Below are 25,396 nucleotides of genomic sequence, written 5' to 3' on the forward strand. Positions count from 1 at the left end.
AGGTCACTCCTCTCTCCCGAGAAGGTCCCCGACTGCAACCAGCCTCACGGCCTGCTCCTGTCACCTGGGCCACTCGAAGCCCTCACGTAATTAAATGAAAGCCTGTCTCTGTGCTGGCCTCTCGGCAAGACCACAGAAATCCCCAAATGCACATGTTCAGCATGGAAGAAACCATCCGGTATTTATTGATTCCCGTGTGCGTGAAGACACGTGTCTCCCAGGGGCCAGAGAGGGGCGGACCACGGCTTCCCTGGGACCCGGAGCTCAGCCTGTCTGCAGCCAATGAAGGCAGGTGTCATCACAGATCCAAGGCCCCACCCCCAGGCACTCACTCAAAGCTCGGTTCTAGACACAGCCGGCAGGGAATCTGGCTCCCAGCGCTGGACTGCCCTGTTCTCTGCCTGAGACGCTTTCTCTTCTCTCTTTCCACCCAAACCCAAGGCTGCAGGGCCTGGCCTGTGCCCGTCTCTGCCTCCCCCCAGAACTGGCCACCTGGAGGCTGGGCCTGACTCCCTCCAGCCGCCACGGCAGAAACCACCCAGACCCTGTTCCTGTGCTCCTCCCCTGCGGGAGAGGTCGGTGCTCTCAGTGAAGAGCGCCAACGTGGGTGTGGTTGCAGCTGCTCAAGGCTCCTGGGGCCACAGTGCGCGGAGCGGGTGCCCTCCCAGGGCGGGGGCCCACACCCCAGCTGCAGCAGCGCCCTCTGCTCACTGACGCGGCTTCCCCTCCCCCTGTCACTGGCCCGAAAACCACACTTGACAGCAGGGCCTTGTGCTACAAGTTGGAGGATCTCATGCCGGTGCGTTTAAGCAGAAAAGGCGCGTCTTCATAAAGGTTCTGGGCTGACCTACAAACCCTGGGCAGGAAAATGGCTGAGCTGGCCTGTGGGGCCCACGTCGGCAGCACGGACAACCATTCTCAGCTCTCTCCTCCCCCACCTCGCCCCCCGTGTTATCCGCCCCCGCTGCTGACGACCCAGTGCACGTGGGGCAGCTGACAGTCCCCACTTGTTAATTCATCTTTAATTGGAGGATAACTGCTTTACAATATTGTGTTGGTTTCTGCCATACATCAACTTGAATCAGCCAAAGGTATACACATGTTTACACATGTATACCTCCCTCTGACAGCCCCTACCTTCAACTCTCCGGCTGGAGCCACCAAACAGGTCAAACACAAGGATCCTCCCCGAGTCCCCACCCCAGCTCTCTCCCAGGGCAGGTGACCCAAAGGCCTCACTGGGGGCTGGTGCCCCCTGGCTGGAGGGGACACGCCGCAGCACTGATACCTGAGCCTGTGGGGGGTTCCCACTCAGAGGCGGGAGGGGGGCTGGACCAAACGGTCTCAAGTCACAGCCGAATAGAGAGACCCTACAGCAAGTGCTTCTTAACCTTCAAAGGGAAAAGTCAAGGAACTCACAGTGTTCGTTGTCTTTTACACTATTTTATTTTAAATGGATAACATAAATATGAATTAGGCATATACGCTTTTCTTGGAACTCTTAAACTAAAGCTAAAAGGGATTCACAAATTAATAACAGAACCCCAATACAAACTCAAGTGTACCTTAATTTAATGTGATAGGTGGGGCTGCTATACAAAAACCATCACCCAGACAAGACCGTAAGTGACTCTGGAAGGACTATCCTGCCATACCTTCGACTCCATTCCTGCCTGGCCGGGGGCCTGGAATGCCTGCAATGGCTACTGAGATTTCCCCAGCAGCTGGCTGGTCACAGTAACGGCGGCCCGCAGCCATGGTCCCCCAAAAGGAAGCTGTCGAGCTGGGCAGAGGGCGGGGATGGGGCCACACTCCCTGGACTGTGCGTGGGGACCCAGGGATGGCAGAGCACCCCAAGATACTGTTTCGCTCTCTTACACGAAATCAAGAGAGCTGCAGAGAAAAGTGCAACACATGGCTTGAGGCTTCTGTGTAAGAACGAGTGCCCAGCACCACCCTCTGGGCCCCGTGGTGGGCGCAAGCAGGGTGGCCGTGGGACGGGGCACGCTTTGCATAGGGCGGCCGACTGTCCCACCCGCCGCGCCCAAGTCAGGCTCCCCCGAGGCTTGGTATCTGCTGCCCGATTCTCACAAAAGGCCAAGCTTCTCGTTACATTTTCAACACGTGTGAGGATTCAAGAGAGGAGATGACCACGGCCTGCCAGCCCAGAGTGCACCCCCCACCGGCTGCTCACCCGCCTCACCTGGGCTCCATGGGAAGAAAACCTCCTCGGGCAGAAAACGCCTGTGCAGGCGGCCATGCTTGCTGCCTGGCGGCGTGTGGCAGACAGGACCCAGGCTCCCGGGGCCACGAGCTACAGAGGGAAGTCAAGACCAGAAGGTGGGTCTTTCCCGTACAGTCTCTCTCCCAAAAGCAACACAGGGCACCAGGACCACTAATTTAAGCTACAAACAAATGCTAAAAAAAGGCATAAGCTTGTCCACTCACAGAGGCCCTCGATCTTTAAGCTCTTTCACAAGTTATCATTTTCATCTTACGAGGTTTATTTGGAATATTACTTCCTTTACTCCATCCCTTTCCAGGACCTCCTTTGAAGAAAATATTTCAGATTCAAGACACACTAAACAGAATTTCCTTCTCTGTCACCAGCCGCATTCTTCACAAGTGCCTTCTCTGGTTAACCAGTCCTGAGCCTGTGTCCGGCCGTCGGTCAGCGCCACAGACACGAGCGATGAAACGGGTCTTCTTAGAGAAGGCAAGAGAGAACTTTGGGATGAGAACAGTGTCTTTTATTTTGGGGGCGGGGGGCAATAATTTCATGTTTGAGCTCCTTTTCCTAAGCTGAGATTAAGCTTCCTATTTTTGTCAAAATATTTCAAAATAAAGTACTTAAAAAAACACAAAGTGAGCAGGATGAACAGACAAAACTAGCCAACAATACTGATACTGAAATTTAAAATATATATATGTGTGTGTGTATGTATACATATATATATGTACATATGTATGTGTGTGTGTGTGTGTGTATATATATATATATATATATATATATATATAAAATGTTGCACATTTCTGATGGTGGAGACAGGGTTTGTAGAATACCATAAAGTCACGTTATATTTCAGTGGGAAAGTAGGATGAAAAATACACTGACCCCGAAATCAGCAAGTCATCACTCCAGACCTCCCTTTGGTGCTGACACATTAACATAATGAGCAGGGGTTCCTCTGCTCTTTGCAGGACTACTGTGGTTTCCTCCTCTGTACTGCCTCCAACAGGTTTGATTCGTTCGCTACAGAATGTCCCAATTGAGTCAGTGAAGAATGTGCCAAGGAGCTTGGGGAGAGAGTCACCAGGCTGTCCCCAGCTCACACTGGTGGTACACACTCCACAATTGAAGAATAATACACATTCCTCCCCCTCCTTACAAAATGCCCACAACATCCTTCAAGTTTTTCCCAGGAATGTGAACCAGCTTGTCACTCAGGCAGTGAGTGGCCTGACATATGAAAGCAGCGGACCCAACGTGGAGACACATGGGTCTTGACCAGGTTAACCCACCCAGGGACACGACTGTCCCAAAGACCCACTGGTATTTCTCACAAACCTAACGGCCAAGCGCACTCCCAGCAGAGAGGCTGGATGCCCCCACCAGGCCCGACCCAATGGAGCTGGTGAGTGAGCAAGCAGAAAGCCAGGCTTTGGTTCCATTCTCTAGAAAACAAGTTATAATGGAGCTTTGGGAAAACACAGGCGGGTCCAGCTCCCAGAGCTGACCCATCAGAAGGGTTCAGGCTCTCCTCAGGTTCTGGGGTTTGTGCGCTGGCCTCAGACCACAGGGCGCTTCTGATCAGCCACATGCACGGGTAGCCTGCGGCCGCCGGCTCCTACTAGGCTCCGCGCTCCAGCACCTTCTGCAGGATGGTGTGTGGGCCTGACGAGGCATGGCAGGTCCACGCCACTGTCACCCACATTTCCCTCTGGACCTCCACAGCCAAAGCGGGCCTGACCATAACTGGAAAGTCCCATGTGCTTCAGATGACACGAGCAGGGTGGGTTCAGCTCATTGCTTGTTTTTTCAGTTTATTTTTATAATCACTAGGAGAGTTTGTTTTCTAAGCCAGAAGCATCAAAGTTGGCCTTCTGTTCATGAGAGAATTCAAAACTTTCTGAGCAGGAACATTATTCCATAAAGGGCTAGAAATGTGAGGCATCACCACAGATCAATGAAATGCCGGGAAGACAGAGTTATTTCTGGAACAAGGCAGTGAGCCAGGAGACTGGGCCGGCCGGCCGGCCCCAGGCCTTCCAGTGGGCAGCACCCAACCAGGCCGAGCTCACCTTCTGCACCAACAAACCCAAATTGGAGGGAGACGTCCCGGGCCACACGCTGCGGAACGCACCGCAGGACGCTCGTCCCTCGCGCTTTACTGCCTGTGGGTCTGGCAGAGGGTATCAGCTGCTCCTCCAGCTGCTTCCACAGACACTACTGGGTGGAGAGCACAGAGCGAGCTCCCACAGGACTGCAGGGCGCCGTTCACACCGGGCGCGCAGTCCTCGGTGACAGGGGGCCTCTCCAGCCTCAGCTGCTCGGCTGCGACGGAGACAGGGCCGTGCGCTCTGGCTGACAGGCAGGGAGGCGGGCATGGCCCACGCAGAGTCCTTTCTGGCCCACACGCCACCCGGGCACCTGGGCCAGGAGGAGGGGGCACGGCCAACAGAGAGGTCAGCAGCCCCCGCCTCCCCGGGCTGCCCTCCCAGTCTCCCTTTCCCCATCCTTCCCTCCCAGAGCTGAGGGGGAGACGCGTGCGGGGAGAGGTCCCTTGGCTGCCCCACCAATTGTGTTTCCCTTCACAGGCCGCCCCTCAAAGATGGCCCGGAACCCCCATCCTGACCAGGGCAAAGAGGAGCCTCCCCGAGGCCTTCCAGGGGCCTCTCCCACGGCAGTCTGGCCAAGGCTCTGAGTGCGAAGCCAACAGTGGCAAGGACGATGAGAACCCAAGGTGATTCAGAAAGAGAACGTGGGCAGTGACCGGAGGCCCGGCTGCTTCTCAGGGTGGCGCAAGCTGCCCCAGCCGAGCGCAGGTTGGAGGAGCCGCAGCAGGCGGGTCAGGGACCGTCCACACCCAGCTCACGCTCAGCAGCACACGGGCAGGCTGTGCCACCGCGCCCAACCTCCGGGGACAGGCCGGGGCCGGGCAGACAGCAGCTCTGCCCTCCACTGGCGGGCCTGGCCCGCGGGCCCTCGACCGCCTCCGCCCCCCACACCGAGCGGTCCTGGAGCCTGCAACCTGCAACAGCGGCCGCCCATTCATGTGTCCAACAGGTGCCGAGGCAGGCACTCTGAGGGGACACCAGGTGAGTCAGAAGTGCCCCTGCCTACAAGCTCCCAGCAGTGTAACAAAGGAGTAAGACGTTCAGACAACACCCAGACAAAAGGAAATGCAGGCCCTGGGCTGTGGGGGTGGTGAGATGGCCCAGATGCAGCGTGGACAGTGCTGACTGCAAAGGCCCAGGCTCACTCAGGGACCATCCCTCCAGGGGGACAGGGAAGCCTTGTGCTGCCAGGCATGGACAGCGCGGGCTGCAGGGCCAGGAGGGGGTCAGTGCTGGGGAGTCCCTGACACCAGACCCCAGTGCTGGGACCCAGACTGCAGGTGATGCAGAGCTCTCCTGCGCACTCCTGAACTCCCGTCTTGGGCTTCTGAAAACAAACCCTTTGCTCCCTCGGTACAAACCATCTCAGGCCTCGTAAGACTAGGCCAAGGTGGAGACCAACACATAAAGAACAGCTCTCTGTCCCGGCAGGTCTCCAGGGGGTCCAAAGGCCATTTTGTCATCAGGACAACGAGAGTCAGGACAGGCTCCCCAGCTCTGAGGGAAGCACGATTCAATTCTGCAAACAAAAAGTGAAACCTAGCAAGGCAACAACCACAAAAGGAACTAAAACCACTTAGTAACTGAAGAGGCCAAGCAATTTCTGGTCTATTAGCAAATACCTTACACCAGAGCCATTTTCGCTTTTGAGAGCCCTCCTCCACGACCTCACCCTAGGCCAAGAGGGATGTGACCCCTCAAGGAAGTTACCAGAACCATCTTTCCTTTCTTTCACTGTCCCCTTGTTCCAGAAAGATCCCTAGAGTGGTTGTGCTTTTTGTTTAGAAAAACAATGCTAATAAGAAGAGCTGTGTAATAATAAGAAAACAGTCCGGATATAACTTCTAGGGTTATTTCTTTGTCTCTGAAATTCACAGTTGGGTTCTATGGTGTAGAGAATGAATTTAGAACAAAGGCCCCCATAACGTGTCTCCCTGGCACATACCTCATGTAAAATTACCATCACCAAGAGTGGCGACAGCGAAAACTAATCAAATCTCTTCTTGCGCTTTCACTTTTTTTTTTTTAAACGTTCTTGGGAGTTGGATACTAGAGATCAGGGAAAATGTGCCTTCAAAATTCAAGATTTATTCCCATCTCCCACTAGAAGCAATGTGTAGAAAAACTAAAAACCCAAAGCTGGCCTAGAGCAAGGTACATCCTCCAAGACATCTGAGGCCCCGACCCCTGGGGAGCAGACAGGACTCTGGCAGAGAGCCGGGGCCTCCTCCTCTGGGTGACTCGGCCAGACCCACACAGGCGCCACCCGAACACCCCCAGGACCATCATCCCACCCACTCCCCAGGGTAAGAAGAGCAGCTCAGGAAGGGGCCGGATGCACACCCATCGGGCAGGGATGGACCCGAAAGGGAGCAGGCACCAGTGCATCCATCTGAAGTCTGGGGTCCCTCAGATACCCTGCGTGGGGCCAAAGCTCACAGCAGCGGTGTGGCTGCCAGCACCACGCCTCTGAGCAGTGCGCGGAGCGTCAGACGCTCGCCAACCACAAACAAGAGCAGAGAAACTCGGGGAAACACAAGGGACCCAGAGTAAGGTCTCGGTTGTTCTGGGTTTTAACTCGGCCATCAGACCTCAGGCAAATCACAAACTCTGGGCACCTGTGTGACCCTCCTGCTGGGTGAGGCCCCGGCCTCCCCACCCCTTCTTCCCCAATCTACTATCCCATACCGCTAGGCTGCCCCAAATTGCATAACTGTGTGTGTTCCGCTTGTCACGAGCTCCTCACAACAAAGCCTTCCCCAGCCCCGGGGAAATGACTACTCCTGCTTTGGCGAGGACACCACGGGGCAGAGAAGAGTGGCATCTTCCCCACCACCCTGAGGACAAGAAGCAAGTCTGGGCCACACAGCAGGACTCCGGCCCTTCTCTGGTCCCCTCGCAGAGACGGCACGGGCCACAGCACCCCTGAGCAGCAGGCCTTCGGGGCTGGGGCGGGGGTGACTTCTGTCATGACTGCACTACACTCACAGGCTTTTCTTTAAATAAGTGTTTTAACTTAAATGTTAAAGTGTTTTAACTTTCCCACACATAACATCTTGAATTAGTTAAATATTCAAGTGTATAGAAACGAATTTATTCAGATTCAAGGCTGGCATCCAGGGGCAGACAGGCCCCTTTAGGGCCTGGAGCCAGGCACCTCAGCCCCGCCCGCACCTGCCGCTGGGCTGTGGGCAGCTCCTCTCAGAGCCCCAGTCCTCGGACAGCAAGCTGGGGACACACCCCACCTCAGAGGCCTGCTGCAGATCTCAATGAAGGAAGTGTGTGTGCCTTGAGCAGGCATTCGGCCATGTGTGGGACCTTCCCTTTGAAAATCACTTAAGTAAAACAAATATAAGACAGCTTGAACAGAATCTACCCCCACTGCCTACCTTGGATGAAAAGCAAAGAGAAAGATCCTCCAAGATGATGAAACTCAGGAAAGACAAATCAGCGGACAAAGACATTTTCTCCACTATTAAGAAGCAGGTGGTAATGAGAGCTGTGTGAACCAGGTCTCTGGTTCTTCCTCCTTTGAACTGGGAGCTTTTATTGTGGGTATCATGCCCAGTCTCCATCCATGTGAGAGAAGGTAACCTGTCATTTCCCTTCATGGTTCACAGTCTTGTCATGGCAAAGGGGCTTACATAACTATGTGAAGCTACGAGCCATGCTGTGCATAGAGAAAGCAAGGGAATTCAAGAAAAACATCTACTTTTGCTTCACTGACTATGCTACAGCCTTTGACTATATGGATCACAATGAACTGTTGATAATTCTTCATGAGACGGGAGTATCAGACCACCTCAACTGTCTCCTGAGAACCTGTATGAAAGCCAAGAAACAAGTTAGAAGAGGACATGGAACAACGGACTGGTTCAAAATTGGGAAACGAGTCCGACAAGACTGTATATTGTCACCCTGCTTATTTAACTATGTGCAGGGTACATCATGTGAAATGCCAGGCTGAATGAATCACAAGCTGGAATCAAGATTGCTGAGAGAAATACCATCTCAGGTATGCAGATGATACCACTCTAATGGCAGAAAATGAAGAGGAACTAAAAACCCTCTCAATAAGGGTAAAAGAAGAGAGTGAAAATGCTGGCTTAAAACTCAACATTCAAAAAACTAAGATTACAGCATCCAGTGCCATCACCCCATGGCAGATAGAAGGGGGACAGTAGAAGCAGTGACAGATTTTATCTTCTTGGGCTCCCAAATCACTGTGGATGGTGACGGCAGCCATGAAATTTTTTAAAAGACTCTTGCTCCTTGGAAGGAAAGCTAAGACAAATCTAGATACCGTATTAAAAAGCAGAGACATCACTTTGCTGACAAAGGTCTACATTGTCAAAGCTTTGATTTTTCCAGTAGCCATGTACGGATGTGAGAAACAGACCATAAAGATGGCTGAGCACCAAAGAATTGATGCTTTTGGACTGTGGTGCTGGAGAAAACTCTGGAGAGTCCCTCTGGACTGCAAGGAGATCAAACCAATCAATCCTAAAGGAAATCAATCCTGAATATTCATTGGAAGGACACAATGCTAAAGCTGAAGCTTCAATACTTTGGCCAACTGATGTGAAGAGTCAACTCACTGGAAAAGACCCTGATGCTGGGGAAGACTGAAGGCAAAAGGAGAAGAGGGTGGCAGAGCATAAGGTGGTTGGAGAGCATCACTGACTCAATGGACATGAGTTTAAGAAAATTCTGGGAGATGGTGATGGACAGGGAAGCCTGGCATGCTGCAGTCCATGGGGTCACAAAGAGTTGGACACGCTTAGTGACTGAACAACAATACCTTGTCATTTCATCCGTCAGATGTTAAGCAATCAACGACCGTATCTCTATTAAAAAAGAAAGAAGCGGAACAGAAAGTGTGTGTAAAGGCTTTGTAGATCACGAGTTAGATTTAAGTGACCCTATGCCTTGCTAAGAGTCAAATGAGATATAAAGGCAAAATGCACTGAAAAGGTAGGAGTTAAGATTTAAATCTTTAACTGACACCTTCTTTCTGGAGGATGACACAGCCTTGGTTGTGAGCAGTGGGGAGGCTTCCCCAGGAGCTAGATCTGGGCTGGCCAGTGACACCTCCTGAGGCTCCCTGGGGCCCATGGCAGTCGTGTTAAGATTCTGCTGGGCGTCAGGTCCAAGTTCACTCAAGCCACAGCCTGAGGGGGTGGTCTGACACCCTCCACCTGATCACTGAAGGTCATGGAGCTTGCCAAGAAAGACACTACTTCTCTACAAAGAAGAATCTATTCCTCTCGTCCTTGAAAAGTTACAACTCTCTATGTGGGGACAGGGCATATATGGGAATGTTCTGTACTTTCTGCTACGAATCTAAAACTGCTCTAAAAAAAAAGGAAATTAATTTTTTTAAAAAAGATCTTCTGACATTAACTCCAAGGGAGTTTTTAATTTCCCTGCCCTAGATGGCCTAGAAAAAAGAGAGGGAGAAATAATCATGAGAAAATGTACACACGAATTAGCAGTTAAGCCTTTTAAGGCATAAATTCTAGAGTTCCGTATTCATCCGATTTTCTTGGAGCAACATTCTGAAAAGCCCTGAAATTTCAAATAAAGTCAAATAAATATAGCACTCTGCAGATCTTAAACAAGGCTGGATGAGAGGATTAAATGATGTACCCAAAGAAAGGTTCACAAAGAGAAACTGCAAAGCAGCTCTAAAAATACCATGTGCCACAGTTTTAGAAAAACAGGGGATCAAAACGCAAGGCGAACCTGGCATTTCTGGGATAACTGCTGCCAGCCGACCTTGTTCTGGGTGCATTACCGTGCCCACTGCTCAGTCACGCAGATGGCTTCTGCCCCCAGGCTGGTCATTTACACGGATCTGAAGGAGGTCAGAGACAAGACTGTGTCCAAGCGGCCTCTTTCCTCGTAATTATCTTGCACGTCTGTATTTCTGAGCGGGACTACTTTCCCAGGTCCTCAGTGGGCCAATCTGGCAATAACATGGTGGGGTCAACAGAGCGCCCTGAGACTCCTCACTAGCCACGCATCAGTCTGCCCGGGTGGCCACAGCACAGTATCACAGAGCGGGGGACTTACACAACAGACAGTTTCCTCACCGCTCTGGAGACTGGACGTCCAAGATCAAGGCTGCTGGCAGGTTCTCCTGAGCCCCCCCCGCCCGTGGTGCGCACGTGGCGTCTTCTCCCTGTGTCCTCACACGGACTTTCCTCCGTGTGCAGCTCCCAGGCGTCTCATCTTCTCATAAGGTGTGTGTGCGTGCTGAGTCATGTCCAGCTCTTCACAACCCCGTGGACTGTAGCCCGCCAGGCTCCGCTGCCCAGGGGATTTTCCAGGCAAGAAAACTGGAGTGGGATGCTATTTCCTCCTCCCCCAATCCAACTGGATTAGGGCCTATTCTTATGACCTCATTTAAACTTAATTAACTCTTTAGAGATGCTATCTCCAAATACCAGAAATGGCCTTCTCCCTGTCCTCCTTCAGCTCTACTTAAAGACCAGCCTGGTGGCAGAAGCCTCTGAGCGGCTGTGGGTCTGGTGTGCACAGTGATGGACCTAGAACGGGGTCACCTGGCAGCAGTTATTTTAGAATGCCAGATTTGCCTTCCAAACCTTAGGAGTTAGGAATTCAGCATGTGAATCTGGTGGGGGTGGGGGGGAGACACACAATTCAGTCTATAACAACATGCTTGCACACCACATGGTACCTGGCATTCTCCGATCTAATACACTGCAGGAACCCAGCAGCGAAGTTGGAGGGTGCTGCCAGGAAGAGGTCAAGGACCAAACCGGGTAAAGCAACCCCCCTCCCCCTTTCTGCTCACAAAGGGTGCAGCCCTGACACTGATGCAGAGATCCTGAATCCCCACGTCAGACAGACCTCTGGGAAGCGGGCAGCCGTGGTTAAGTACTTCCCAGTCATTATCTGAGTGCTCAAGGTGACCTTTCTAACATTTCAACCCACTGTCAGAGATGGAAAAGTGACCAATACTAGGTCACAAGGTCACACCAACCCCAGGTCATAAACTCCAGGCCCCAAGCACCTCCCTCACTCCAGAGCTGCTCCTCTTATCTTCACAGCCTCCTGGTCAGGTGTGTACATGTTCTGAACACATTTAAAATACACTTTTGACCAAAAGACCCAGGATAAATGGGAGACAGATGAGGGCTCTATCCAGAGAAAGCTAATAAAATTTCTTTTCATGTAGAATTAAAGAAACACAGGCAAGCTCTAATATTTAGTTTATACCCTTATAATAAACACCATTTGAAGGTGGCAAGGGCATAGGCGTCTCTAGCTTTTTCATTCCTCTCTTCCTCATTTACTGCTTTCCTTCATACTAAGTGAATGTTCTCCAGTGTAACCTTTAATTCCTCTACCCACCTAATTCCAGTGAGATTTGGAAACACTTTCTATACCGTTCTATGTCCTTTTCTTTCTGTTCAATTACTGTTATATATATTATTCTTATATATATTACAATCCCCTAAATAGATTGCTATCATTTCTTTATATAATTTCATGTTTTTAAAGAAGTGAGAGAAGGGAAGCAAGTATACATTTACAGAGTTTGTTACATTCACCTTATTATTCACTATTTCTGGTTCTCTTCCTATTGTCCTATGGAAATTTCTTATACCAATGCAGTTTTGCTCTCATCTGCTGTCTTTATGCTATTACTATCAAATATATTACTTTTTTAAATGTCCTAGGCCCAAGAACAAAGTTATATACATTTTACTTTAAAAAAATGTTTTTTTAAAATCAGTTAAGAAAGGAGAGAGATATGCATTTACATTGTCTCATATAATTATATACTTTAGCACTCTTTGTCTTCCTCATAATTATCTGTGGTCATTTGCTTTCAGCCCAAAGGAGTTCCTTTATATTTTCTGTAAGGTGGGTCTGCTGACCACAAATTCTCTGGGGGGTTTTTTGGTTTATTTTTCCACTGAAAATACTTTTATTTTACCTTCATTTCTGAGAGACATTTTTGCTGGATATAAGATCCTTGGCTGGCTTCTGTTTTTTCTCTCAGGACTTTGAATATGCCATCCACCACTCTGTCTCTGGTCTCCACTGTTTCCAATGACAGGAGTCTGTTAACCTCCCTGAGATTCTCAGTACAGTTTAGTCATTCTTCTCCTGCTGCTCTCTGAGATTTTTTCTTTGTCTTTCCAACATTTTTTTTTCACTATGATGTGCCTGGGTGTGGACTTCTTTATGTTCATGGTACTTGGAATTCATTGTGTTTCTTGGATGTGGAGATTGTTTTTTTCATCAAATTTGGGAAGTTTTCAACAAGACTTCTTCTCATGTTTTTTTCTGTTCCTCTCTCTCCTCTCGCGAAACTTGTATTACATGCACTTTCTTGAGCTTCATGGTTTCTCACATTTCTTGAGGTCCTGTTCATTTTCTTCACTTTTTTCTATCATTTGAACTACATAATCTCTATCACTCTATCTTCAAGTTCACTGATTCTATTTTCTTCTAGTTAACATCTACTGTTTGGTCTTCTGATGGATTCTTCATCCTGGTTATTTTACATTTCAACTCCAGAACTTCCATTTAGTTCATTTTATATTTTTTTTTTACTGGTATTCTCAAATTGATCAAACATTGTCATCAGACCTTTCTTTATTTCTTTAAGTGTGATTTCCCTTGGTGGTGGTTTAGTTGCTAAGTCGCATCCAACTCTTGTGACCCCACAGACTAGGCCACCAGGCTCCTCTGTCCATGGGATTTCCCAGGCAAGAATACTAGAGCAGGTTGCCGCTTCCTTCTCCAGGGGATCTTCCCGACCCAGGGATCGAACCTGGGTCTCCTGCATTTCAGGGGGATTCTGTTATATTTACAACAGCTGCTTTAAGGACTTTCTGTTAAAACCAACATCTGGGCCTTCTTTCAGGTAATTTCTCATGCTTTAAAAAAAAAAAATCACACTTACCTATTTCTTTGCAAGTTATCCTTTTCTCTTAAAAAGTAGACCTTGCCTAATATTTACAAGGTAAGTATTACCTTGTAGGCAACGTATAGCCGCAGTTCTGAATACTGATCTTCTCCCTGCAGGGCTTGTTTCTGAGTGCTTATTTTTCCAGTGACTCAGCTGAACTATTAATAGTTTAGTCAAGTCTATCCCCTCACGACTCCCTGCTTCCCGCAGTGTGCAGCCTCTGATGGTGCTCCTCAGGGGACACGGCCTTGGGAGTGCACAGTCTCCCTGGGACGACAACGGTTTCATGAGGCTTGCTTTTCTCTTCCCTGCTCTCTCTGTGAGGCTCCCTGCCTCTGAGGTTATTACACCCAGCTGTAGGGATCCATGAACTGCTGGCCGGTTATTATTTTTGACAACATTCTGGGGCATCAATTGCTGTGCAGCCTGATCAGTTAAACGCAGGTCTTTTTGCAGGAATGACTCTGGAGGTCAGTGTTTGCGGCTTGCTCTGACCCCGGGAGGGCTCTTCTTGGTGCTCTCTCTGGTCTATGCTCAAGTTCTGGCTGTTGCTAACATGGAGTTACTGGCCTCTTGTTTCTACTGACAACCAAGATCTCCTTGTCTTGTTCCTGACAGCATGCTTGCATTTGAACTTCCCCATGCTCTGTTATACATAAATTCAGGGCCTCTGGGGAGAGTCTCAGAGCTTTCTGTCCTTACAGCCAGCCTCTCTTCCTCAGCAAGTCTCTGAGTCCCTGCTCTTAGGGCTGGGGTCAAGGGCAGCGGCTCACTTCTCTCAGTGACCCACACATTATGAACGGAGTGCTGGGTCGGGGCAGCAGCTTTTGACTTTTTTTTTTTTTTGGCTGCAGCACACAGCATGCAGGATCTTCCACGACCAGGGATCGAACCTGCATACCCTGCAACAGCCCTGGAGTTGCCATCCCGTCTGCGGTGCGGGAAGAGGATGATCACCACTAAACACGCCCATGACTGGGCTCGAAGGGGCCTCCCACCTGGGGCCCAAGGGCTGCTTGCTTCCATCTGAAACACACCCAGCTCGCTGCTCCTTTTCCGGCTACATCTGCTTGTGATGCTGACTCTGCTCTTCTTCACCTACAGTCAGGTTGAGCAGCTTCCAGTGGTCTTGTCGACCGAAATCTGCTGCTTCTCCCTCAGTAGGGGGCCTGGAAACCAAACTGTCCAGATGAGATCGTGTGTGTGTGTGTGTGTGTGTGTGTGTGTGTGTGTGTGTGTGTGTGTGTGTGTGTGTGTGAACATTCAAAGGAGAGCATCCCCTGGGTGAGGCCTTGGGGGCCCATGGCACTCGTCTACTGCTGTCCAGGCCCCACCCAGCACTGGGTCTGTGGCTGGGGGATCATGAAACGCTCCTGTCAGGGAACCAGTGGTGAAAGCAGAGGCCTTACCTCAAATGTAAGAACCAGCCCTGCGATGCTGCTACAGCCATGTATGAAAAACCTCTGGAAGTGCACAAGGATCACCTCCCGTTCCCTTGTGGAAACACCACTTGCTTGTGATGAACTAGGTCTCAGCTGCAATTAGCTATGGATGGCACTCACCGTTCCTACTATTGTCTATGGGATCCAGTTTGGGCTTTGATTTTTTTCTCCATCACATAAGGAAATGCAACTTTGTTTTTCACCATCATAGTTTTTTTTTTTTTTTTTTTTTAGTTAATAAGTTGGCATAAAAATGCTTCTCTTCTTTGGAAAGTTTTATTTTGTTCTAAGTAAGAGTACACAGTACTATAAAACAATAATTTTGGAAAACAAGCCCTCCCATGAGCTGTTCTGTCACCCAAGGTACCAAATATTTCATGTCAATGTGTTCTTCAGCCATTGCAAGCCCAATCTTTCCACCCACCACTTTGCTGCTGCCCCCACCGGGGGCAGGAGGTGAAGCACCCTAGGTTCCCATCTCACTGATTAGGAGGCACTGGTGTCAAGGGTCAGTGTTGATTCTAGGGCAAGAAGATGTGGAGTCCCAGTTTCAAATATGATGAGAGAAGGCAGGCATCTCCATGAGGATGATAAAGAAGTCAGGACTGGACAGACCCCAAGTGCCTCTGGAAGCACCTCATGTCAGACCAGTGAGGTGTCCAACTCCCTTCCCCGAAACCCAAGCTCTTCCTCATATGTAACTGTGACGCCACGGGCCAGGGACGGGGGGCCTGCGTGAGGGCCAGCTGAGAGGACTGCTGTGGGGGACCCGGGCCCCCCGACGCGGGCTGCGTTCTCCAGAGCAGGCACCATTCATTCCTGACTTCAAAACTGGTTCCCTGACACAGGGGGGTTTCATGAGCCCCCAGCCACAGACCCAAAGACAACACTCAGCCAAAACTCTCCTCTCTTTTTACAGATTCCCGTGTGGTAAGCTGCCCAGTCTGACAAAGGGAGCCGGCCGGATAACTCAGCCCCTCAGGAGGACGTCCTCCCCTCCCTGGGGCCATCGGCACCGCCCCGGCTTCCCTCTTGCTTCCCCCCAGTCTTCTCCAAAGCAGCATCGGCACCCCATCCTCCACACGGCTCACGCCAGAAGCAGGGCACCTTCCTCGCTTTGACTCTCAGCCCCTCCCGCTCCCGCCCAGACCTGGAGCACGTCTCACCGTCACCACAGCCCCTGCAGGGCCACACGAGTTCTGGGTAAGTTCCATCACCCTGGGCCTTGCTAGACAGTCCACGTCACCCCACAGGCACGTGGAGCCCACAAAGATGTTAATTCGATACAGAAGGAGTGGAAAGGGCAGGCAGAACTAGGCGGCTGTGTGGAGCAATGATGGAAAAGCCCTACACGAAATACCATGTCATCCAAAGACAAAACTCAAATAGCTCAAGATGCCCCCACACCATCTCCCTCCCAGACACAAGTCACACGCGGAGCTGGGGTGGGGGGCACATTCGTAGGCACTCTCTCAGCCTCAGCAAGGGGAGAAGCAGAGTTCACTCTGCCAGGCAGAGAGCACTGGGGTTAAAGCCCCCTCAGGAGGAGACTGTCAGAGGAGTTCCAGCACAGCACACAGAAGCCCCAGGAGAAAAGACCCTAAACCACCCAGTACTGACGTGGTGCCTGGGCGAGCCTGAGTCCCTCCGTCACTCAGCATGAGGGCAGAGCCCCGTGCCAACAGGCAGGACAAGACGGCAGGCCGGGCCACGTCCTCGGGGTGCACCTGCATCCTTCTGCACCTCGACACTTTTAGCCACAGAGTCGGCCAGGACATGATGGCCAAATCCCTCCCCTCCTCTCTTGACACTAAATCCAGCATTTCTAAGTCAACAAGTCACCCGCTGCAGACTCCTGGCACCCGCTGAAACTTGAGCTCACGTTTCCTTCAGAGCTGGCTTCTCCTGCATCCTCTCCCTTTGAGGCCCACCATTCTCAGGAGCTCAGACATTTCTGGCATGGCTTCCGAACCATCAAGCACGCTGCGCACTCACTGGGTTCCGACCGCTCTCCGTTCAAGATTTCTCTGCTTTCATAGCCCTCTTTTCTCTACTCCCACTGCCAGCCCACACAGGGCTAAGGCAACAAGCTGTGATCTGGCCTCCCAGGGGGGCTGAGAGCAAAGATGACAGGACTGACACACGCATGCACACTCTCACTTAAAGGCAAGGGTCCAGGGTCTTTAGGTCGGGGAGGACAGCTTCCGTTTGGCCCCCTGCACCTGTAGCTGCCACAGTACGATTCCCACAACGCCCCCCAACCCCCGCACCTAGCCCACCCACTCCACCTGCAGGACCAGCTCCAACCCCATCTCTTGATTGTCTCCCTGGACGCCAGCCTCAGGCTGGGGAGCTCCCTCTAAGGAGCTCGGCAGTACTTCCTGTCCACACAAACTTCTCTTCCCTCAGGTTCTTTTCTCAAATTTAAGATTTTATTCCTTTTGACCAAGAGCCCCTACAGGACTCAGAGAGCAGGAAACATTCATTCAAGATCTGCTTACTGCATCTCCACCAAGAAAGGGTCAGAGTGGATGGCTTCAGAGTCACAGTGAGAGAGCACGTAAAAGCACCACCGCTACAGAGACAGGATGCAGAGTGAGGTGCACGTCAGGTTAACAACTGTGGGACGGGGTCTGAGCAGCCCTAGGAGGGGCAGAGCCAGTAATGCACATTCTCAGTTATTTCCTGATAGTATCACAACGTATGTGTTTTGCATTCATTGCTCAGTTGAGGGCACAGACACTGAAATAACAATAATTTAACCACTTGGTGCCCAGGTCTTGGTTTCTAATTCAATTCTCCAATAAAAGGAGTGAGAGGTCTTTGGAGAAATGGCCAATTTTAGGACTGGGGCAGGAAAGGTACAAGAAGAGCCCAGGGCATCTTGCAGTGCCAAAAAAATAAACAAAACAAAGAACAGACATGCTAAAAAAAAAATTTTTTTTTAAACCCATAATGATGGGGGCATGTCAAAGGGGCATAGGAGCCAACGGAAAGAGCGCCTGTGGCCAAAGCTGGAACAATGTGAACCAAATAAATGACACAGTACTGAATTATAACTCCAAGTAGAAAAATAGACATCTAAGAGTTCACTCTGATATAAATAAGTGACTGAATAAATGGAGAAGAAACAAACCTCATTCCAAACAATTTATGTGAACAACCCTGTCACCTCAAAGGGGTGGAGCCCTACTCCCACCCCTTACCCGGGGGCTGCCCGTGACTGCCTTCCAAACAGAACATTCTAGGGAAGGTGGGAGTGAAACTTCACAGTTTTCCTGACAGACAGCACCTCAGATCAAGTCATGCTGGAAGAGTGGAAGCTACGAGGATGTGACCAGAATGCACTGCATCTCTGTGGTCCTCCTCCCCCAAACTGATCATCTCAGTACACTCATGAGAGAAACACGAGACAAACCCAAAGTGAGGGGCATTCTACAAATGCGGACCATTACTACAGATAAGGAAGGACGCTCACAACCAAGAGGCCCCTAAGGAAATAAGACAAGTATAACTGAGTGTCCCAGGACAGAAAAACAACATTTGGTTAAAAGAAAGAGAAAAAAAATCAAGAGGAAAAAAATAGGAAAATCTAAAAGTATGGACTTAAGAATAATGTATCAGTGTGGGCTCATCGGTTGTGACTGAAGCACCGCCGTGTAGGACATGTTAACACGGGGTGGGGCGGGGGGTCGCACAGGCTGGGGGAGGGGGAGGGATGTAAGGGAACGCGCTCTGCTGTCTTTGTAAATCTCAAGCTATTCCAGAAGTTTAAAAATGACCTTGGCTATGAATCAATTAGCCTTTCCTTCTTGTTCTTTTTAAAAAGCACAAAGATGGTGAGCTACACTCTACATGCTCTCTCTCCCGAGAGGACTCAGCTTCCAGGCCCCCAGGCCTACTTCCTGCCACTGGCTGAGGTCACTGGTGCAGACAGTGTCCCTGGCAGGACAGCACCCTCCAGGCAGAGGCCATCGGAGGCAGAGCAATGAGGCACCTGAGAAGAGCTGCCCTGCCCTTCACACCACCCCGCCTTCTAAGACCCGACTCCTAGTCCCAGACTCTGACAGAGTTCGTTTGCAGGAACCCCATGCTCTAAGAGCTCTGTGATCTGGGCCGGCTTCACCCACCTGCACCGCAGGGCCTCTGAACAACTCCCGGAACCCCGCCTGCCCGCATCTGGTCTCCACTCCTCTGGCTCTCTGGCGGCTCTGAGGATCTCCAACTGCTTTAGGCCTTGGAGGCACCACTGCCTTGTGGGGGAGGGATGAACAGGCTGATGAGAAAGGCAGGAGAAGCGGGAGGGTCTCCTCTTTCAGAAGATGACCAGGGGCAAGGAAAGGAGGAGATAAGGCGAAAGAAGGGAGACCAGCCTGGACACCAAGGAAGAGGCATCACACCTCCGGACTTTTAGGAACCCAGGAGATTCACGCTGCTTCCCAAACTTCACAGGGACACATATGATTCTTAACCATCTTATACAAGCACCCACAATGTATGTGCTTTTCCGTTAAACTCGGACTAACTTACTAATGAGATTCTAGGAAACAACACAAACCATCAACATAATTACGGTAACCCAAGAACAGACCCAGAGGGAAAAAAGAGGAAAGGCTAGAAATTGAGCTTTCCATTAGAGGAGGCGATGAGGAAGAGGAACTGCCTGGTCAGGGACCCTGGGAATCAGCCGTGGTCCATGGAGCGAGACTACAGCACACCTCTCGCTGGAGGCTGAGACGGAAAACTTCTCAGAAGTCCTGTTTCTAACTTAACTTTCTCATCAAGATGCCTCCTCCCCTTGTTTTAGTAAGTAACAACCATTTTGATAGAACTGAAAACTTTATGAAGAGAAATATTTCATGGAGGCGGCTAGCAAACAGCGAGTTGAGGTACTTCAGACAAGGTGTTTCTGACAGACTTCTATTTTCTCAGTTACATTACTGTGTGTGTGTGTGCTGAGTTCTGTGCAACTCTGCAACCCCGTGGACTGTGGCCCGCCAGGCTCCTCTGTCCATGGGCTTTCCCAGGCGAGAATCCTGGAGCGGGCTGCCATGCCCTTCTCCAGGGGCTCCTCCCGACCCGGGGATCAAACCCACGCCTCCTGCCCTGGCAGCAGGATTCCTGACCACCACCAACATTCTGCCCAGTGCAACCTGGGAGGCCCACCGATCTACCTCAGGAAAAGAGGATTCGATTCTTAACAAAACTCTGGATTAACTATTCAAAGGAAGATGAATGAAGCAGTTGCCAAACTTCTCACTTAAAAGTCAAAATACATGGGAGGGATAAATTTGGATTGACAAGAACACACTGCTATACGTAAAGTAGAAAGCCAACAGGACCTACCACCATGTCGCCCGAGGAACTTTGCTCAGTACTCTAGCGGCCTGCACGGGGAGAATCTGAGAGTCAACACGAGTCCGTGTGACTTTCACTCTGCTGCACGCCTGAACTAACACAACGCTGTGAATCAACCACACTGTAACACAAACATTTACAATAAAACACTTTCAAGTTGCTAAGACGCTGACAACCCTGAAGTCAACCAAAGAAAGTTGAACCCCCACAGTCGGGTTCCCACCCCCGCAAGAGCTGCAGCAGGGGTCCCTAAGCCATGGTTGGCCCAAGGTGCAGAGACAACCAGATACACTCTGCCTGCCCAGCAGCCAGGTCACCCCCGGGACCGTCCTGGGGGTTTTCAAGGAATCCGACTCAGTACTCGGCCAAGGACAGACAGCAGAGAAATTGGAAATTTACCACCACGGTTCCCTCACTGAAAGCCTGGAAAGTAAAGGGGAAACCCCACCCATAATCACACCTTAACTAAAGTCAGAGTTTTTTATTTGCATATTTTACATAGATGACATCAGCGGGTACAGAAATGTAGTATCCTGCTTTTTCACTTGACTGTTAAATTGTGCTGTTGCCGAGCTGGATGACTATCATATTTTAAAGACTACAGCAACTCTTCACACACATTTAAAAAAATTTTGACCTAACTATGCCTAACAAACAAGATAACATGTGGCAGCTGGCAGAGCACCTAGGACACTGTGGTTAGCAGTGGCCGGATGGTCTCCAATAGCAGGAAGGCGAGACCTCTTCGTGAAATGAGGTCACACCCATTCAGGCCTGGCCGTCCATCCACAAGACGATGTGCAGCAGCTGGATTTACTCAGCCACTGGCAGGGGTGGGGGTGGGAGAGGTAGGATGTTTGCTGAAAAGACGCCCGCCACAGCATTACCATCGCTGTATCGTGTCTCATAACATACACTGCAAGATTTAGTAGCAGACTAAATAAATGCATGTCAAGAAAACAATAACTCATGGTTCGTCATGGTGGCGGGGTGCGGGGGGTATACTATGCACACATTCGAAACGGCAATCACTGGGCTCCTGAGCAACATTAACGACAAGGTGTCTACAGCAGAGACCACGGGGGTGCCCTAGGGTAGACCGCCTGGCCGCACGAAGCCAAGTCTGCAGCTCAGGTGGACGCAGCAGCCTGCGCTCTGCACTGGGAACCAGGCCTGCCCGCCCACCACGGCACACGCCACAGCCAGGCAAAGGGGCAAGACGGGGACGGAGCACAACCCTCAGGCCCCAGACTCACAGCTGGCCCCATCCTGACCTTGACCATTCCCGTACCACTGCACAGCAGGGAGCAACAAGCCTAAATTCCAAAAACCAGCTGCTTCTGCCCATAAGCATCCCAAGCCTGAAACTGAGAATTAACTGCTTCCCATCCCCCAGCACAAAAATATGCAAAGACTGGGTCACAAAATACAGGGAGTTGAGCAGATGAAAATAATAAAATGCAAACTGAGGCTGATGGCAACCTCAGGGTGAAGGGGTATAGTTTCAACAGTGGAGGGATGCACTGGGATCACGTCACCACAGAGGGCTGGAGTCCCAGGATATCACACAGGGGTGATGCAATATCACACACAGACTTGCCTTTGATGTTGGAATTCCCCAGGCAGTCAAGGGCAAGAGCAGCACTCCAGGGAGGGCGTGTGCTTAGCCGCTCAGTCATGTCTGACTCTTTATGACCCCATGGACTGTAGTCCGCCAGGCTCCTCTGTCCACGGGATTCTCCCAGCAAGAACACTGAAGCGGGTCACCATGCCCTCCTCCAGGGGATCTTCCCAACCCAGGGATCGAACCCAGGTCTCTCGCATCGCAGGCAGATTCTTTACCGTCTAAGCCACCAGGGAAGCCCAACACCAGGAAGTTTCAAAGCACTGGAGGTGAAACCGTCATAAAGCTGAGTGAGCATTCACTGTATTCCGCTTCCTGTGGCTTTTAATATGAAGTATCACCTCATTAAGCATTTTTACTGTAATAAAAATAAATTACATCAAAAAGTCACCATCTGTATTATAGTTTGACTCTTTCTTTTCAAAAAGCAAAGTAAGTGTAAGAAAAATATTTTTTACCGGTTAGATCAGAGGCCACCTTTCATTTTCATCGCATCCCTGGATGCAGCACACACCTTCCTGCCGTCAGCACAGGCTGGCATCCATCCCCCAAGACAGGCCCCCTGGGGGACAACCCTATTCAGGCAGGGTGACACGCTGGGGGTGGGGGCCCTCACAGCTGCCCATAGCCTGCCCCGTCTATCTCCCAGGACAGCTGGTTACCCCTGTCTAGAGGGGCCCACTTCTCATGTTTTGCTGCCCACCAGCCTCCCCTCCTTGTAGGGTCCTCACCCCTGAACCATGTGTGACCGACTCCTGACATCAATCAAGGCTCTCCCGTGACTTGTGTTAATGAGCCAAACCACACCTGTCCAAGATGGTCAATGGAACAATTTAACCTGTGGTCCCTGGTGGGGACTTTGCCCAGACCTCTGAAGTCTTAGCCCTAAAATCTGCTCATGCAGTAGCTGTGGGCATAAAGGCAGAGAGGAAAGGGACCAGAATACAGGGCCCCTCACATCACCTGCCACACCGCCTTCTTTAACACCGCATCTGCCTGTTTAAACTTTTCAAGTTTTGAAAGTTTAGGACATTTAAAGACAGTGTTGAGCTATTAACCCAGGGAAGGACATCACAACCTAACTAAACCGCAACAGAGTCCCGCTAAGGGAAAAGCAGCAGAAAGTACCGATGACGAGACCTTTTGCCACAGAACAGACAGCCCAGCCCAGAGGAGGAGGAGGAGGTGGGGGAGAGGTGCACCCTCGAGTCCAGCCAAGCGCCAGCCTGCAGGCTGGGGCGGTTCCCAAGTCTTCCTGGGCTCTATGAGGCCCCGTGTGCTGGGGAACCGTCAAATGCTTACAGTCTGCCCCACACACAAGCCTGCCACATCACTTGGAGATACAACAAAGCCTCCCCGGAAGTCTGTACATGAGGCTCAGTGCAGGAAGATCATCTCACACTGAGACCTGCGGCATTAAATCACACGGCGCACTGTGTCACTGGATCTTCACACCTAAACCCACGTCCACCAGGTAGGGCACATGCCAGACACGCGGCCAAACGCGGCTCCATAAAGAAGTCAGCACCCTCGCCAAGCCACCGGCTTATCCAGTAGCCACGGGCAATCAGAAATGGTTCCAGCTGCCGAGAGTGGTCCACTTCAAACACGACAGGTGACTGAACCAGCTGCCAGGCTTTGGGGAAAGGCACGCACTTTTCCCCATGCTGAGCAGGTCAGAGGAAGATGTCTTCCCCCAACTAAGAAGGTCCCACCAGGTCTCCAGAAAACCCTCTGACCCCTGCTGTTCATGACCTCCGACCTGTCCATGGGGTGAGAGCTCACACTGAGCGACACCCGTGACCCTGCGATGGAAGCACCAGATGCAGGAAAATTTCACTGGTTACATTCTGTTTGTGAGGACCCCTGCCTCCAAAGCGCTCTGAGGCTGAAAGGTCACGAACAGGTACCAAAGAGCAGACCTGTGAAACCAGCTAACCCTGCCGATTCCAGGGCTCTGCTCTCCTCTCCCAGGCCTCAGTCCCCTCATCTGCACGTGGGGAGGGGGTGTGCTGCAAAGGGCCCCCAGTGCAGCTCCGGCCTCACTGGCACGTGAGGATGGGGCTCAGAGCACACCTCTCCTTGTTCCCGTGGCTGGGGGCCCACAGGCCCTGCCCACCACTCACCCTCCATGTCCAGAGCAAGGGAGCTGAGCTAGGCAGACAGTCAGGGGCTTCCCAGGGCCGCAGCCGGCCAGGCGGGCTGGTTGAAGGCCCCGCGACGCCTGAGACTGCTGGGCACTCTAGGGGCTGCGTGGGAGGTCCATCCATCAGCCAGGAGTGAGTATTCAAGTCTGCACAGGAGCTGCCGGCCGCTGGGGCCATCTACCCTCCAGCACACAGCAAGCCCACCAAGGCCAGGACACCAGAGAGGGCAGAGATCCCGGGTGAGCCGGCCTAGACGCCCCAGAACTGACAATGCTCCTCCCAGGCCAATCCGTGGCCTGAGAGCCCCAGTGGGCCACGGGACACACGACGGGAAATGAGAATAACTACCTCCTTGGGTGCTGGGGGTCAGACACTGGTCCCTGAAAACAACTGGCCTGTGAGCCCACCTCTGGGGTGAGACAGCAAGACAGCCACAACCCCGCCCCCAGGGGGGCCCCACCAGGGCCTGCAGAAACGGGAGCGGGCTTCTCTGCTGGGGCAGAGGCTGGGCAGTCAGCCAAGGCGCTGCCTGTGGCCAGAGGACAGCACGGCGGGCAGGGGCGGGGAGGACAGCTCCTCAGCCAGACCCCCTGGGGGCAGCCCCGCCTGCACCGGGCTGTCTGGGGACAATGCCTAAGGCCTTGGGAAGCCCCACACTGGGGCAGTTTCAGACCCAGATACAGCCCCAGGAAGACCCTGAAGAAGGGGCCCAGTCTACGGTCAGGCTCAAGGGCTCCAAAGAGCATCGCATGGGAACAGCACAAGCCAAGCAGCTGACCAGGAACCGAGGAGGCTGCACTGGACAGACAGGAGGACAAGTCTGTTATCCTCTGCCCCCAAAGTCCATTTGCAACGGTTATCTGTTTCAGAGAAGCTGGCCTTTGACGTTTTACACATCAGTCAAGGTAAGCCAACTGGAACCTCAGCCTCACACACTGTCTGTCCACATGGTGTCCTGCCAATCAGCCATAATGCCCGGTCACAGACACTGTGGCTGACAGGCCTCCTGACAGACCTGAGAAGATTCTAAGCCATCAACAGCAGGGTCACGGCTCTGGTCCCCGCGGTTGGGACAAGCTGGTTCAGACCAGGGATCCCCAGACCAATCAAACCATTCACTGATCTCCGAGGCTCCATAAACTAGGCTCTGGCATGTAATCATCATGGCGAAACATCGGGGCTCCTGGATTTCATAACATTTTGCTCAACTCACTAGGGGGGAGCCTTGGGGCGCACACAGGGGCTCCTGGCAAAAGCACAGTAGGTTCTGTTCCCCTCCCCTCCCATGAGAACTGCTGCCAATCACAGCAGGGACAGGAAGCCCTCCCCGCGGTCCTAGAATCAGGGCTGCTATCAATTAACACTAAAAGAAGTAGCCCAGTTTAGGGAAGGTGCTAAAAATAAGCCAGTATCTTGAGTGGGGGATGGGACAGAACCAGGACTCCAGGACAGCGTAAAGTAAGGTCCAGGGATGGTCAGCATCAGCGTTGCCGGGACCTATCACAGCTCGCTGAGGGCAGGGCCTGGAACAGGTCCT

At 51.6% G+C, this 25,396-nt stretch overlaps 1 protein-coding gene across 10 annotated transcripts in view; it reads right to left on the reverse strand.

Moving 5' to 3' along the window:
• Positions 1-25,396, reverse strand: part of INPP4A (inositol polyphosphate-4-phosphatase type I A) — a 118,550-nt gene that overhangs the window by 62,749 nt on the left and 30,405 nt on the right. Inside the window, exon 1 of one of the 10 annotated variants that reach the window (XM_061155960.1) lies at positions 10,434-10,599. The exons of the other annotated variants lie outside the window; for them this stretch is intronic. The gene's annotated coding sequence lies outside the window, so the exon portion shown is untranslated. Of the gene's footprint in view, positions 1-10,433; positions 10,600-25,396 lie in introns of those variants that run through there. 10 annotated transcript variants of the gene reach the window in all.

Source organism: Dama dama, chromosome 11, assembly GCF_033118175.1.
Source record: "Dama dama isolate Ldn47 chromosome 11, ASM3311817v1, whole genome shotgun sequence".
NCBI lineage: Eukaryota > Metazoa > Chordata > Mammalia > Artiodactyla > Cervidae > Dama > Dama dama.